The 12,111-nt window shown below is 45.2% G+C and overlaps 1 protein-coding gene across 1 annotated transcript in view; it reads right to left on the reverse strand.

Moving 5' to 3' along the window:
* Positions 1-12,111, reverse strand: part of EAF1 (ELL associated factor 1) — a 49,892-nt gene that overhangs the window by 7,843 nt on the left and 29,938 nt on the right. The gene's annotated exons all lie outside the window — the stretch shown is intronic.

Consider the following 12,111-nt stretch of genomic DNA (forward strand, 5'->3'; position numbering starts at 1 on the left):
GAAGGGTCCTTGAATGAGAAGGTCCTGCCTTAATGGAAGCTTCCACGGCGGCAGAGAGGACATGTCCACCAGATCGGCATACCAAGTCCTGCGAGGCCACGCAGGAGCGATGAGAATCACCAAAGCCCTCTCCTGTTTGATCTGAGCGTTCAATCGGGGGAGGAGAGCAAACACATAAGCTAGGTTGATTGACCAAGGCACTGCCAAGGCATCTATCAGTTCGGCCTGACGATCCCTGGACCTGGATCCGTATCTCGGAAGCTTGGCATTCTGGCAAGATGCCATAAGATCCAGCTCCGGCCTGCCCCATCTGAGAATCAGGTTGGCAAAGACCTCCGGATGGAGTTCCCACTCCCCCAGATGAAACGTCTGTCTGCTCAAAAAATCTGCTTCCCAGTTGTCCACTCCTGGGATGTATATTACTGACAGAGAACAAGAGTGAGCCTCCGCCCACCAAATTATTTTGGATACTTCTGTCATCGCTAAGGAACTCCTTGTTCCTCCCTGATGATTGATGTAAGCCACAGTCGTGATGTCCGACTGAAAACGGATGAATTTGGCCGCAGCCAACTGAGGCCAAGCCTGAAGCGCATTGAATATCGCTCTCAATTCCAGAATACTGATTGGAAGTAGAGACTCCGACTGAGTCCACACACCCTGAGCCTTCAGGGAATTCCAGACTGCACCCCAACCTAGTAAACTGGCGTCTGTTGTGACTATCACCCATGAGGGCCTGCGGAAGCATGTCCCTTGGGACAGATGATCCGGCAACAACCACCAAAAAAGAGAGTCTCTTGTCTCCTGATCCAGATCTATCTGAGGAGACAAATTTGCATAATCTCCATTCCACTGCCTGAGCATGCTCAGTTGTAGCGGTCTGAGATGAAAACGAGCAAACGGAATGATGTCCATTGCCGCCACCATCAATCCAATTACCTCCATGCACTGAGCCACTGATGGCCGAGGATTGGACTGAAGGGCTCTGCATTTATTCAGAATCTTTAACTTTCTGACCTCCGTCAAGAAAATTTTCATGGATATAGAATCTATTAGAGTTCCCAGAAAAGGAACCCTTGTCTGTGGAATTAGTGAACTATTTTCTATATTCACCTTCCACCCGTGAGTCCTTAGATAGGACAGAACCATGTCTGTATGAGTTCTTGTCAGTTGATACGACGACTGGATCAGAATATCGTCCAGATAAGGCGCCACTGCAATGCCCCGCGGTCTGAGAGCCGCCAGCAGAGACCCTAGAACCTTCGTGAAGATCCTGGGTGCTGTGGCCAGCCCGAAAGGAAGAGCCACGAACTGAAAATGTTTGTCTAGGAAGGCAAACCTTAGAAACTGGTGATGATCTCTGTGGATAGGAATATGCAGATATGCATCCTTTAAGTCCACGGTAGTCATATATTGACCCTCCTGGATCAATGGAAGAATAGTCCGAATGGTCTCCATCTTGAAGGATGGGACTCTGAGAAACTTGTTTAGACTTTTGAGGTCTAAAATGGGTCGGAACGTTCCCTATTTTTTGGGAACCACAAAAAGATTTGAGTAAAACCCCTGTCCCTGCTCCTGTATTGGAACGGGACAGATTACTCCCATAGTGGAGAGGTCTTTTACACAACGTAAGAACGCCTCTCTTTTTATCTGGTCTACAGACAATCGTGAAAGATGAAATCTTCCCCTTGGGAAAGAGTTTCTGAACTCCAGTTGATACCCCTGAGACACGATTTCCAGTGTCCAGGGATCCTGAACGTCTCTTATCCAAGCCTGGACAAAGAGAGAAAGTCTGCCCCCTACTAGATCCGGTCCCGGGGGGGCCGCCCCTTCATGCTGTTTTGGGAGCAGGAACGGGCTTCTTGGGTTGTTTACCCTTGGTCCAAGCCTGGTTGGGTCTCCAGATGGACTTGGGTTGTGTAAAAACAAAATTTATGCTTACCTGATTTCTTTCTTTTGCGATGTACCGAGTCCACGGTTTCATCCTTACTTGTGGGATATTATCCTTCCCAACAGGAAGTGGCAAAGAGAGCACCACAGCAGAGCTGTCTATATTGCTTCCCCCTTAACTCCACCCCCCAGTCATTCGACCGAAGGCCAAGGAAGAAAAAAGGAGAAACTATAAGGTGCAGAGGTGACTGAAGTTTTCAATAAAAATACTATCTGTCTTGAATAGACAGGGCGGGCCGTGGACTCGGTACAACGCAAAAGAAAGAAATTTATCAGGTAAGCATAAATTTTGTTTTCTTTTGCAAGATGTACCGAGTCCACGGTTTCATCCTTACTTGTGGGATACCAATACCAAAGCTTTAGGACACGGATGAAGGGAGGGACAAGACAGGAACCTAAACGGAAGGCACCACTGCTTGCAAAACCTTTCTCCCAAAAATAGCCTCCGAAGAAGCAAAAGTATCAAATTTGTAAAATTTGGAAAAGGTATGAAGCGAAGACCAAGTCGCAGCCTTACAAATTTGTTCAAGAGAAGCATCATTTTTAAAAGCCCATGTGGAAGCTACTGCTCTAGTAGAGTGAGCTGTTATCCTTTCAGGAGGCTGCTGTCCAGCAGTCTCATAAGCCAAACGAATGATGCTTTTCAGCCAAAAGGAATGAGAGGTAGCCGTAGCCTTTTGACCCCTACGCTTTCCAGAATAGACAACAAACAACGAAGATGTTTGATGAAAATCTTTGGTTGCCTGCAAATAAAACTTCAAAGCACGAACTACGTCCAAGTTGTGCAACAAACGTTCCTTCTTAGAAGAAGGATTAGGACACAGAGAAGGAACAACAATTTCCTGATTGATATTCCTGTTAGTAACAACCTTAGTAAGGAACCCAGGTTTGGTACGCAAAACCACCTTATCAGCATGAAAAACAAGATAAGGCAAGTCACATTGTAATGCAGACAGTTCAGAAACTCTTCGAGCTGAAGAGATAGCAACTAGGAACAGAACTTTCCAAGATAGAAGCTTAATATCTGTGGAATGCATGGGTTCAAACGGAACCCCCTGGAGCACTTTAAGAACTAAATTTAGACTACATGGCGGAGCAAAAGGTTTAAACACAGGCTTGATTCTAACTAAAGCCTGACAAAAAGCCTGAACGTCTGGGACATCTGCCAGACGCTTGTGCAATAGAATAGACAAAGCAGATATCTGTCCTTTTAAGGAACTAGCTGACAATCCTTTCTCCAATCCCTCTTGAAGAAAAGACAAAATCCTAGGAATCCTTATCCTACTCCATGAGTAGCCTTTGGATTTGCACCAAAAAAGATATTTACGCCATATCTTATGATAAATTTTCCTGGTGACAGGCTTTCGCGCCTGAATCAAGGTATCTATGACCGACTCAGAGAAACCCCGCTTTGATAAAATCAAGCGTTCAATCTCCAAGCAGTCAGTTGCAGAGAAATTAGATTTGGATGCTTGAACGGACCTTGAATCAGAAGGTCCTGTCTTAGTGGCAGAGTTCATGGTGGCAGAGATGACATGTCCACCAGATCTGCATACCAAGTCCTGCGTGGCCACGCAGGAGCTATCAAAATCACCGAAGCTCTCTCCTGTTTGATTCTGGCAATCAGACGTGGAAGGAGAGGGAAAGGTGGAAACACATAAGCCAGGTTGAACAACCAGGGTACTGCTAGAGCATCTATCAGTACTGCCTGAGGATCCCTGGACCTGGATCCGTAACGAGGAAGTTTGGCGTTCTGACGAGATGCCATCAGATACAATTCTGGTGCGCCCCATAGCTGAACCAGTTGAGCAAACACCTCCGGATGGAGCTCCCACTCCCCCGAAAGAAAAGTCTGACGACTTAGAAAATCTGCCTCCCAGTTCTCTACCCCTGGGATATAGATCGCTGATAGATGGCAAGAGTGAGTCTCTGCCCATCGGATTATCCTGGAAACTTCTATCATCGCTAAGGAACTCCTTGTTCCCCCCTGATGATTGATATAAGCTACAGTCGTGATGTTGTCCGACTGAAATCTGATGAAACCGGCCGAAGCCAGCTGAGGCCACGCCTGAAGAGCATTGAATATCGCTCTTAATTCCAGAATATTTATCGGTAGGAGGGCCTCCTCCTGAGTCGACAATCCCTGTGCTCTCAGGGAATTCCAGACTGTCCCCCAGCCTAGTAGGCTGGCGTCCGTCGTCACTATAACCCACGATGGCCTGCAGAAACACATTCCCCGGGACAGGTGATCCTGTGACAACCACCAAAGAAGAGAGTCTCTGGTCTCTAGATCCAGATTTATCTGAGGAGATAAATCTGCATAATCCCCATTCCACTGTCTGAGCATGCATAGTTGCAGTGGTCTGAGATGTAAGCGAGCATATGGAACTACGTCCATTGCCGCTACCATTAAACCGATTACCTCCATGCACTGAGCCACTGACGGCCGAGGAATGGAATGAAGAGCTCGGCAGGTGGTTAAAATTTTTGATTTCCTGACTTCCGTCAGAAATATTTTCATTTCTACCGAGTCTATCGGAGTCCCTATGAATGAAACTCTTGTGAGAGGGGAAAGAGAACTCTTTTTGATGTTCACCTTCCACCCATGAGATCTTAGAAAGGCCAACACTAAGTCCGTGTGAGACTTGGCTAGTTGGAAAGTCGACGCTTGAATTAGGATGTCGTCTAGGTAAGGCGCCACTGCTATGCCCCGCGGCCTTAGGACCACCAGAAGGGACCCTAGCACCTTTGTGAAGATTCTTGGCGCCGTGGCCAACCCGAAGGGAAGAGCCACAAACTGGAAAAACTTGTCCAGAAAGGCAAACCTGAGGAACTGATGATGATCTTTGTGGATAGGAATGTGTAGATACGCATCCTTTAAGTCTACGGTGGTCATGTATTGACCCTCCTGGATCATTGGTAATGAATGGTCTCCATCTTGAAGGATGGAACTCTTAGGAATTGGTTTAGGATCTTGAGATTTAGAATTGGTCTAAAGGTTCCCTCTTTTTTGGGAACCACAAACAGATTGGAGTAGAACCCTTGACCCTGTTCTGCTTTTGGGACTGGGCAGATCACTCCCATGGTAAAAAGGTCTTCTACACAGTGTAAGAACGCCTCTCTTTTTGTCTGGTTTACAGACAATTGAGAAAGATGGAATCTCCCCCTTGGAGGAGAATCTTTGAAATCTAGAAGATACCCCTGGGTTACAATTTCTACGGCCCAGGAGTCCTGAACGTCTCTTGCCCAGGCCTGAGCAAAGAGAGAGAGTCTGCCCCCTACTAGATCCGGTCCCGGATCGGGGGCTACCCCTTCATGCTGTCTTAGTGGCAAGCAGCAGGCTTTTTGGCCTGTTTACCCTTATTCCAAGCCTGGTTAGGTCTCCAGGTTGGCTTGGATTTAGTAAAGTTCCCCTCTTGCTTTGCAGCAGGGGAAGAGGAAGTGGGACCACCCTTGAAGTTTCGAAAAGGAACGAAAATTATTTTGTTTGGTCCTTGTCTTATTTGACTTATCTTGAGGGAGGGCATGACCCTTCCACCCCAGTGATGTCTGAAATGATCTCTTTCAGTGCAGGCCCGAATAGGGTCTTACCTTTGAAAGGGATGGTCAAAAGCTAAGATTTTGATGACACAACTTAAGCCATAACGCTCTACGCGCTAAAATGGCAAAACCTGAATTCTTTGCCGCTAGCTTAGCGAGATGAAAAGCGGCGTCTGTAATAAAAGAATTGGCTAGCTTAAGAGCCTTAATTCTGTCCAGAATATCATCTAATGGGGTCTCCACCTGAAGAGCCTCCTCTAGAGCCTCAAACCAAAAGGCAGCTGCAGTGGTTACAGGAACAATGCACACTATAGGCTGAAGAAGAAAACCCTGATGAACAAAAATTTTCTTTAGGAGACCCTCTAATTTTTTATCCATAGGATCTATGAAAGCACAACTGTCTTCAATAGGTATAGTTGTACGCTTAGCCAGAGTAGAAATACTTACACCTTAGGGACCGTCTGCCATAAGTCCCGCATGGTGTCAGATATGGGAAACATATGTTAAAAACAGGAGGGGGAGCGAACGGAATACCTGGTCTATCCCACTCCTTAGTAACAATGTCCGAAATCCTCTTCGGGATCGGAAAAACATCAGTGTTAACAGGAACTTCTAAATATTTGTCCATTTTACACAATTTCTCTGGAACTACAATAGGGTCACAATCATCCAGAGCCGCTAAAACCTCCCTGAGCAATAAACGGAGGTGTTCTAGCTTAAATTTAAATGCCGTCATATCTGAGTCTGTCTGAGGGAACATCTTTCCTGAATCAGAAATCTCTCCCTCAGATAGCAAATCCCTCATCCCTACCTCAGAACATTGTGAGGGAATATCGGATACGGCTACTAAAGTGTCAGAAGGCTCAGTATTTGTTCTTAACCCAGAGCTACTGCGCTTCCCTTGCAACCCTGGCAGTTTAGATAAAACCTCTGTGAGGGTAGTATTCATAACTGAGGCCATATCTTGCAAGGTGAAAGAATTAGACGCACTAGAGGTACTTGGCGTCGCTTGTGCGGGCGTTACTGGTTGTGACACTTGGGGAGAACTAGATGGCAAAACCTGATTTCCTTCTGTCTGAGAATCATCCAGTGCCAAACTCTTATAAGTCAAAATATGCTGTTTGCAATTTATAGACATATCAGTACAAGTGGGACACATTCTAAGAGGGGGTTCCACAATGGCTTCTGAATGAAACTCTTGTGAGAGGGGAAAGAGAACTCTTTTTGATGTTCACCTTCCACCCATGAGATCTTAGAAAGGCCAACACTAAGTCCGTGTGAGACTTGGCTAGTTGGAAAGTCGACGCTTGAATTAGGATGTCGTCTAGGTAAGGCGCCACTGCTATGCCCCGCGGCCTTAGGACCACCAGAAGGGACCCTAGCACCTTTGTGAAGATTCTTGGCGCCGTGGCCAACCCGAAGGGAAGAGCCACAAACTGGTAATGCTTGTCCAGAAAGGCAAACCTGAGGAACTGATGATGATCTTTGTGGATAGGAATGTGTAGATACGCATCCTTTAAGTCTACGGTGGTCATGTATTAACCCTCCTGGATCATTGGTAATGAATGGTCTCCATCTTGAAGGATGGAACTCTTAGGAATTGGTTTAGGATCTTGAGATTTAGAATTGGTCTAAAGGTTCCCTCTTTTTTGGGAACCACAAACAGATTGGAGTAGAACCCTTGACCCTGTTCTGCTTTTGGGACTGGGCAGATCACTCCCATGGTAAAAAGGTCTTCTACACAGTGTAAGAACGCCTCTCTTTTTGTCTGGTTTACAGACAATTGAGAAAGATGGAATCTCCCCCTTGGAGGAGAATCTTTGAAATCTAGAAGATACCCCTGGGTTACAATTTCTACGGCCCAGGAGTCCTGAACGTCTCTTGCCCAGGCCTGAGCAAAGAGAGAGAGTCTGCCCCCTACTAGATCCGGTCCCGGATCGGGGGCTACCCCTTCATGCTGTCTTAGTGGCAAGCAGCAGGCTTTTTGGCCTGTTTACCCTTATTCCAAGCCTGGTTAGGTCTCCAGGTTGGCTTGGATTTAGTAAAGTTCCCCTCTTGCTTTGCAGCAGGGGAAGAGGAAGTGGGACCACCCTTGAAGTTTCGAAAAGGAACGAAAATTATTTTGTTTGGTCCTTGTCTTATTTGACTTATCTTGAGGGAGGGCATGACCCTTCCACCCCAGTGATGTCTGAAATGATCTCTTTCAGTGCAGGCCCGAATAGGGTCTTACCTTTGAAAGGGATGGTCAAAAGCTAAGATTTTGATGACACAACTTAAGCCATAACGCTCTACGCGCTAAAATGGCAAAACCTGAATTCTTTGCCGCTAGCTTAGCGAGATGAAAAGCGGCGTCTGTAATAAAAGAATTGGCTAGCTTAAGAGCCTTAATTCTGTCCAGAATATCATCTAATGGGGTCTCCACCTGAAGAGCCTCCTCTAGAGCCTCAAACCAAAAGGCAGCTGCAGTGGTTACAGGAACAATGCACACTATAGGCTGAAGAAGAAAACCCTGATGAACAAAAATTTTCTTTAGGAGACCCTCTAATTTTTTATCCATAGGATCTATGAAAGCACAACTGTCTTCAATAGGTATAGTTGTACGCTTAGCCAGAGTAGAAATACTTACACCTTAGGGACCGTCTGCCATAAGTCCCACATGGTGTCAGATATGGGAAACATATGTTAAAAACAATGTCCGAAATCCTCTTCGGGATCGGAAAAACATCAGTGTTAACAGGAACTTCTAAATATTTGTCCATTTTACACAATTTCTCTGGAACTACAATAGGGTCACAATCATCCAGAGCCGCTAAAACCTCCCTGAGCAATAAACGGAGGTGTTCTAGCTTAAATTTAAATGCCGTCATATCTGAGTCTGTCTGAGGGAACATCTTTCCTGAATCAGAAATCTCTCCCTCAGATAGCAAATCCCTCATCCCTACCTCAGAACATTGTGAGGGAATATCGGATACGGCTACTAAAGTGTCAGAAGGCTCAGTATTTGTTCTTAACCCAGAGCTACTGCGCTTCCCTTGCAACCCTGGCAGTTTAGATAAAACCTCTGTGAGGGTAGTATTCATAACTGAGGCCATATCTTGCAAGGTGAAAGAATTAGACGCACTAGAGGTACTTGGCGTCGCTTGTGCGGGCGTTACTGGTTGTGACACTTGGGGAGAACTAGATGGCAAAACCTGATTTCCTTCTGTCTGAGAATCATCCAGTGCCAAACTCTTATAAGTCAAAATATGCTGTTTGCAATTTATAGACATATCAGTACAAGTGGGACACATTCTAAGAGGGGGTTCCACAATGGCTTCTAAACAAATTGAGCAATGAGTTTCCTCAATGTCAGACATGTTGAACAGGCTAGTAATGAGACAAGCAAGCTTGGAAAACACTTTATTTAATGAAAAAAACACAATTTTCAAAAACGGTAATGTGCCTTTAAGAGAAAAAAAGGCATACACAAACTGCCTCAAATTTTCTGAAATGTTTACAGTATACCCACTAAGCTTTAGTAAGATTGCAGCCACAAGTAATCAAGCAATAAACCCCCAAATGAGAAAACCGGATTGACAAGTGTCCAAAACCGGTAAAAACCCCTGTCAGCACCTTACCACAGCTCTGCTGTGGTGCCTACCTACCCTTAGGGATCGATAATGTGGGGATAAAGCTTTGATTAGGCCCCAGAAGTGTACCAGGACCTCCGGAGTTGTAGCTTGCTTCTTGTCTACAGAAACTAAATGCGCAACTGAGGCGCGAAAATAGGCCCCTCCCATCTCACTCGATGTTGCTAGGGCATATACAAAAATCTACCAAACGTTTTTTTTATGCCATGTGGGTTATAAAAAACCCCAAACAAGCCAAGTGTACCCTCAAACAGTTGTCCCTGAAGAAATCTAAACAGTACTCCCAGAACACACAAACGTTTGCCTTATAAATCATATTCAAACTGAGTGCCAATAAGGTTAGCCCTTTATGCAAGCTAGTAATGCCCCTTATAAAACTAGGATTACTGCTTACCCTTCCCCTAATGGGGATACTGTCAGCCTTTCTGAGTTATCACAGTCTCTGCAGAAAAAATGACTGAACATACCTCATTGCTGTATAGCAAGAAACCGTTCCTCACACTGAAGTTTTCCTGTACTCCTCAGCTTCTGTGGGAACAGCAGTGGACCTTAGTTACAAATGCTAAGATCATCATCCTCCAGGCAGAAATCTTCATCTATCTCCTGCCTGAGAGTAAATAGTACAACACCGGTACCATTTAAAAATAACAAACTCTTGATTGAAGATAAAATAAAACTAACAGCTTAACACCTCTTTCACTTTACCCTTCCTGCTTAGAGCTGGCAAATAGTATTTTTATTGAAAACTTCAGTCACCTCTGCACCTTATAGTTTCTCCTTTTTTCTTCCTTGGCCTTCGGTCGAATGACTGGGGGGTGGAGTTAAGGGGGGAGCTATATAGACAGCTCTGCTGTGGTGCTCTCTTTGCCACTTCCTGTTGGGAAGGATAATATCCCACAAGTAAGGATGAAACCGTGGACTCGGTACATCTTGCAAAAGAAATTCCCTTCCTGTTTAGCGGAAGAAGGGACTCCCTTGAAATTTCGAAAGGAATGAAAATTACTCTGTTTACCCCTCTGTTTAGCCGACTTATCCTGAGGTAGGAGATGACCCTTACCTCCCGTAATGTCAGAGATGATTTATTTCAAGTCAGCCCCGAACAGGGTCTTACCTTTAAAAGGAATAGCCAAAAGCTTTGATTTAGAGGACACATCCGTGGACCAAGATTTTAACCATAAAGCTCTTCGCGCTAAAATGGCGAATCCTGCAATTCTAAGCCGCCAGCTTGGCGATCTGAAAGGCGGCATCTGTAACAAAGGAATTAGCCAGCTTAAGGGCCTTAATCCTATCTAGTATTTCCTCTAAAGGAGTCTCAGTTTTAAGAGACTCTTCCAAGGCGTAGTGCTGCGGAATCTGTTGGCGCTCTACAAATAACCGATAATAATAATAAGGAAGGCGTCAAACCAAAAGGCTGCGGCAGTTGTAACTGGAACAATACAAGCCGTCGGTTGTAATAGAAAACCCTGGTGAATAAATAGCTTTTTTAGAAGACCCTCTAACTTTTTATCCATAGGATCTTTGAAAGCACAACTCTCCTCAATAGGAATAGTTGTACGAGTAGATATAGCTCCCTCCACCTTAGGGACCGTCTGCCAAGAATCCCGAACAGTGTCAGCTATAGGATACATTTTCTTAAAATTAGGAGAAGGTGAGAACGGGATACCTGGTCTTTCCCATTACCGCGTAACAATTTCCGAAATTCTCTTAGGAACCGGAAACACATCAGAATAAGAAGGAACCTCTAAGTATTTGTCCATCTTACACAATTTCTCTGGTGGTACCACAATAAAGTCACAGTCATCCAGAGTCGCTAAAACCTCCGAAAGTAACAAACGGAGGTGTTCAAGCTTAAATCTGAAGGACATGACGTCCGAGTCTGTCTGAGGTAATGCACTCCCTGAGTCGGAAAGTTCCCCCTCAGACAGAAGTTCCCTGCCCCCCAAATCAGTCCCTGGGAGGGCACATCGGAAATAGCCATCAAAACCTCAGAAGTCGCAGGAACCAAAGTGGTTTCTGTCCTGCTGCGTTTGCCCTGTAACACCGGCAACTTGAATAAAACTTCTGTAAGGTGGATGACATAACTGCAGCCATATCCTGCAGAGTAAATGATGTGGACGCAGTTGAAGAACATGGCGCCGCTTGAGTGAGCGTTAAGGGCTGTGACGCTTGGGGAGAAAGAGTTGGCATACCCTGAGTCTCATCAGTCTGAGAAACATCCTGAGCTATATCTTTATTGAAGAAAATCTGCTCTCTACATTGTAATGCCCTCTCAGTGCATGATGGGCAAAAAAAAATGAGTAAACCGAAAGACACTTAGTAAATATCCCCAGCGTCAGCCCAAACCTAAAGGGGTTAACATTCCACAAAAATACCCAAATGCACCTTATGCAGCCCCAACAAAGGCCCAATGAGAAAGTCAGCCCTCCAGAACCGTGTAGAAAACCACACAGACATAGGTGAAGATATTGAGTATACAGAGGAAAATGACAGTAATTTCTGAGGTACTAGGTGTCACAGAAGCAATAGACTGCACATACCTCCATGATGAGTAACAGCATGACTTGTACCACACTGCTAGAGGTCCTTCTTCTCCTCCAGGAATTTGTGGGAACAAAACTGGGTCTTAGATAAAACTTGCTAAGACCATATTCAGCAGGGCAGCACACAGTCTGGGAGTCCCAGAAACGATCATATTTGCATCTGAACAGCTCCCCTTGCTTTACCCTTGAGGAAAATAGTACACACCGGTACCATTTAAAAATAATAAACTCTTGATTGAAGAATCTAAATTAACACCTCACTTTACCTCTTCCTGTCACTAACACAGGCAAAGAGAATGACTGGGTTGGGAGGGAAGGGAGGAGCTATATATACAGCTCTGCAATGGTGCTCTTTGCCTCCTCCTGCTGACCAGGAGGCGTAATCCCATAAGTAAGGATGAAATCCGTGGACTCGTCATATCTTGTAAAAGAAAGGACACTATTACCTGAGCTAA

Source organism: Bombina bombina, chromosome 5, assembly GCF_027579735.1.
Source record: "Bombina bombina isolate aBomBom1 chromosome 5, aBomBom1.pri, whole genome shotgun sequence".
Classification (NCBI taxonomy): domain Eukaryota; kingdom Metazoa; phylum Chordata; class Amphibia; order Anura; family Bombinatoridae; genus Bombina; species Bombina bombina.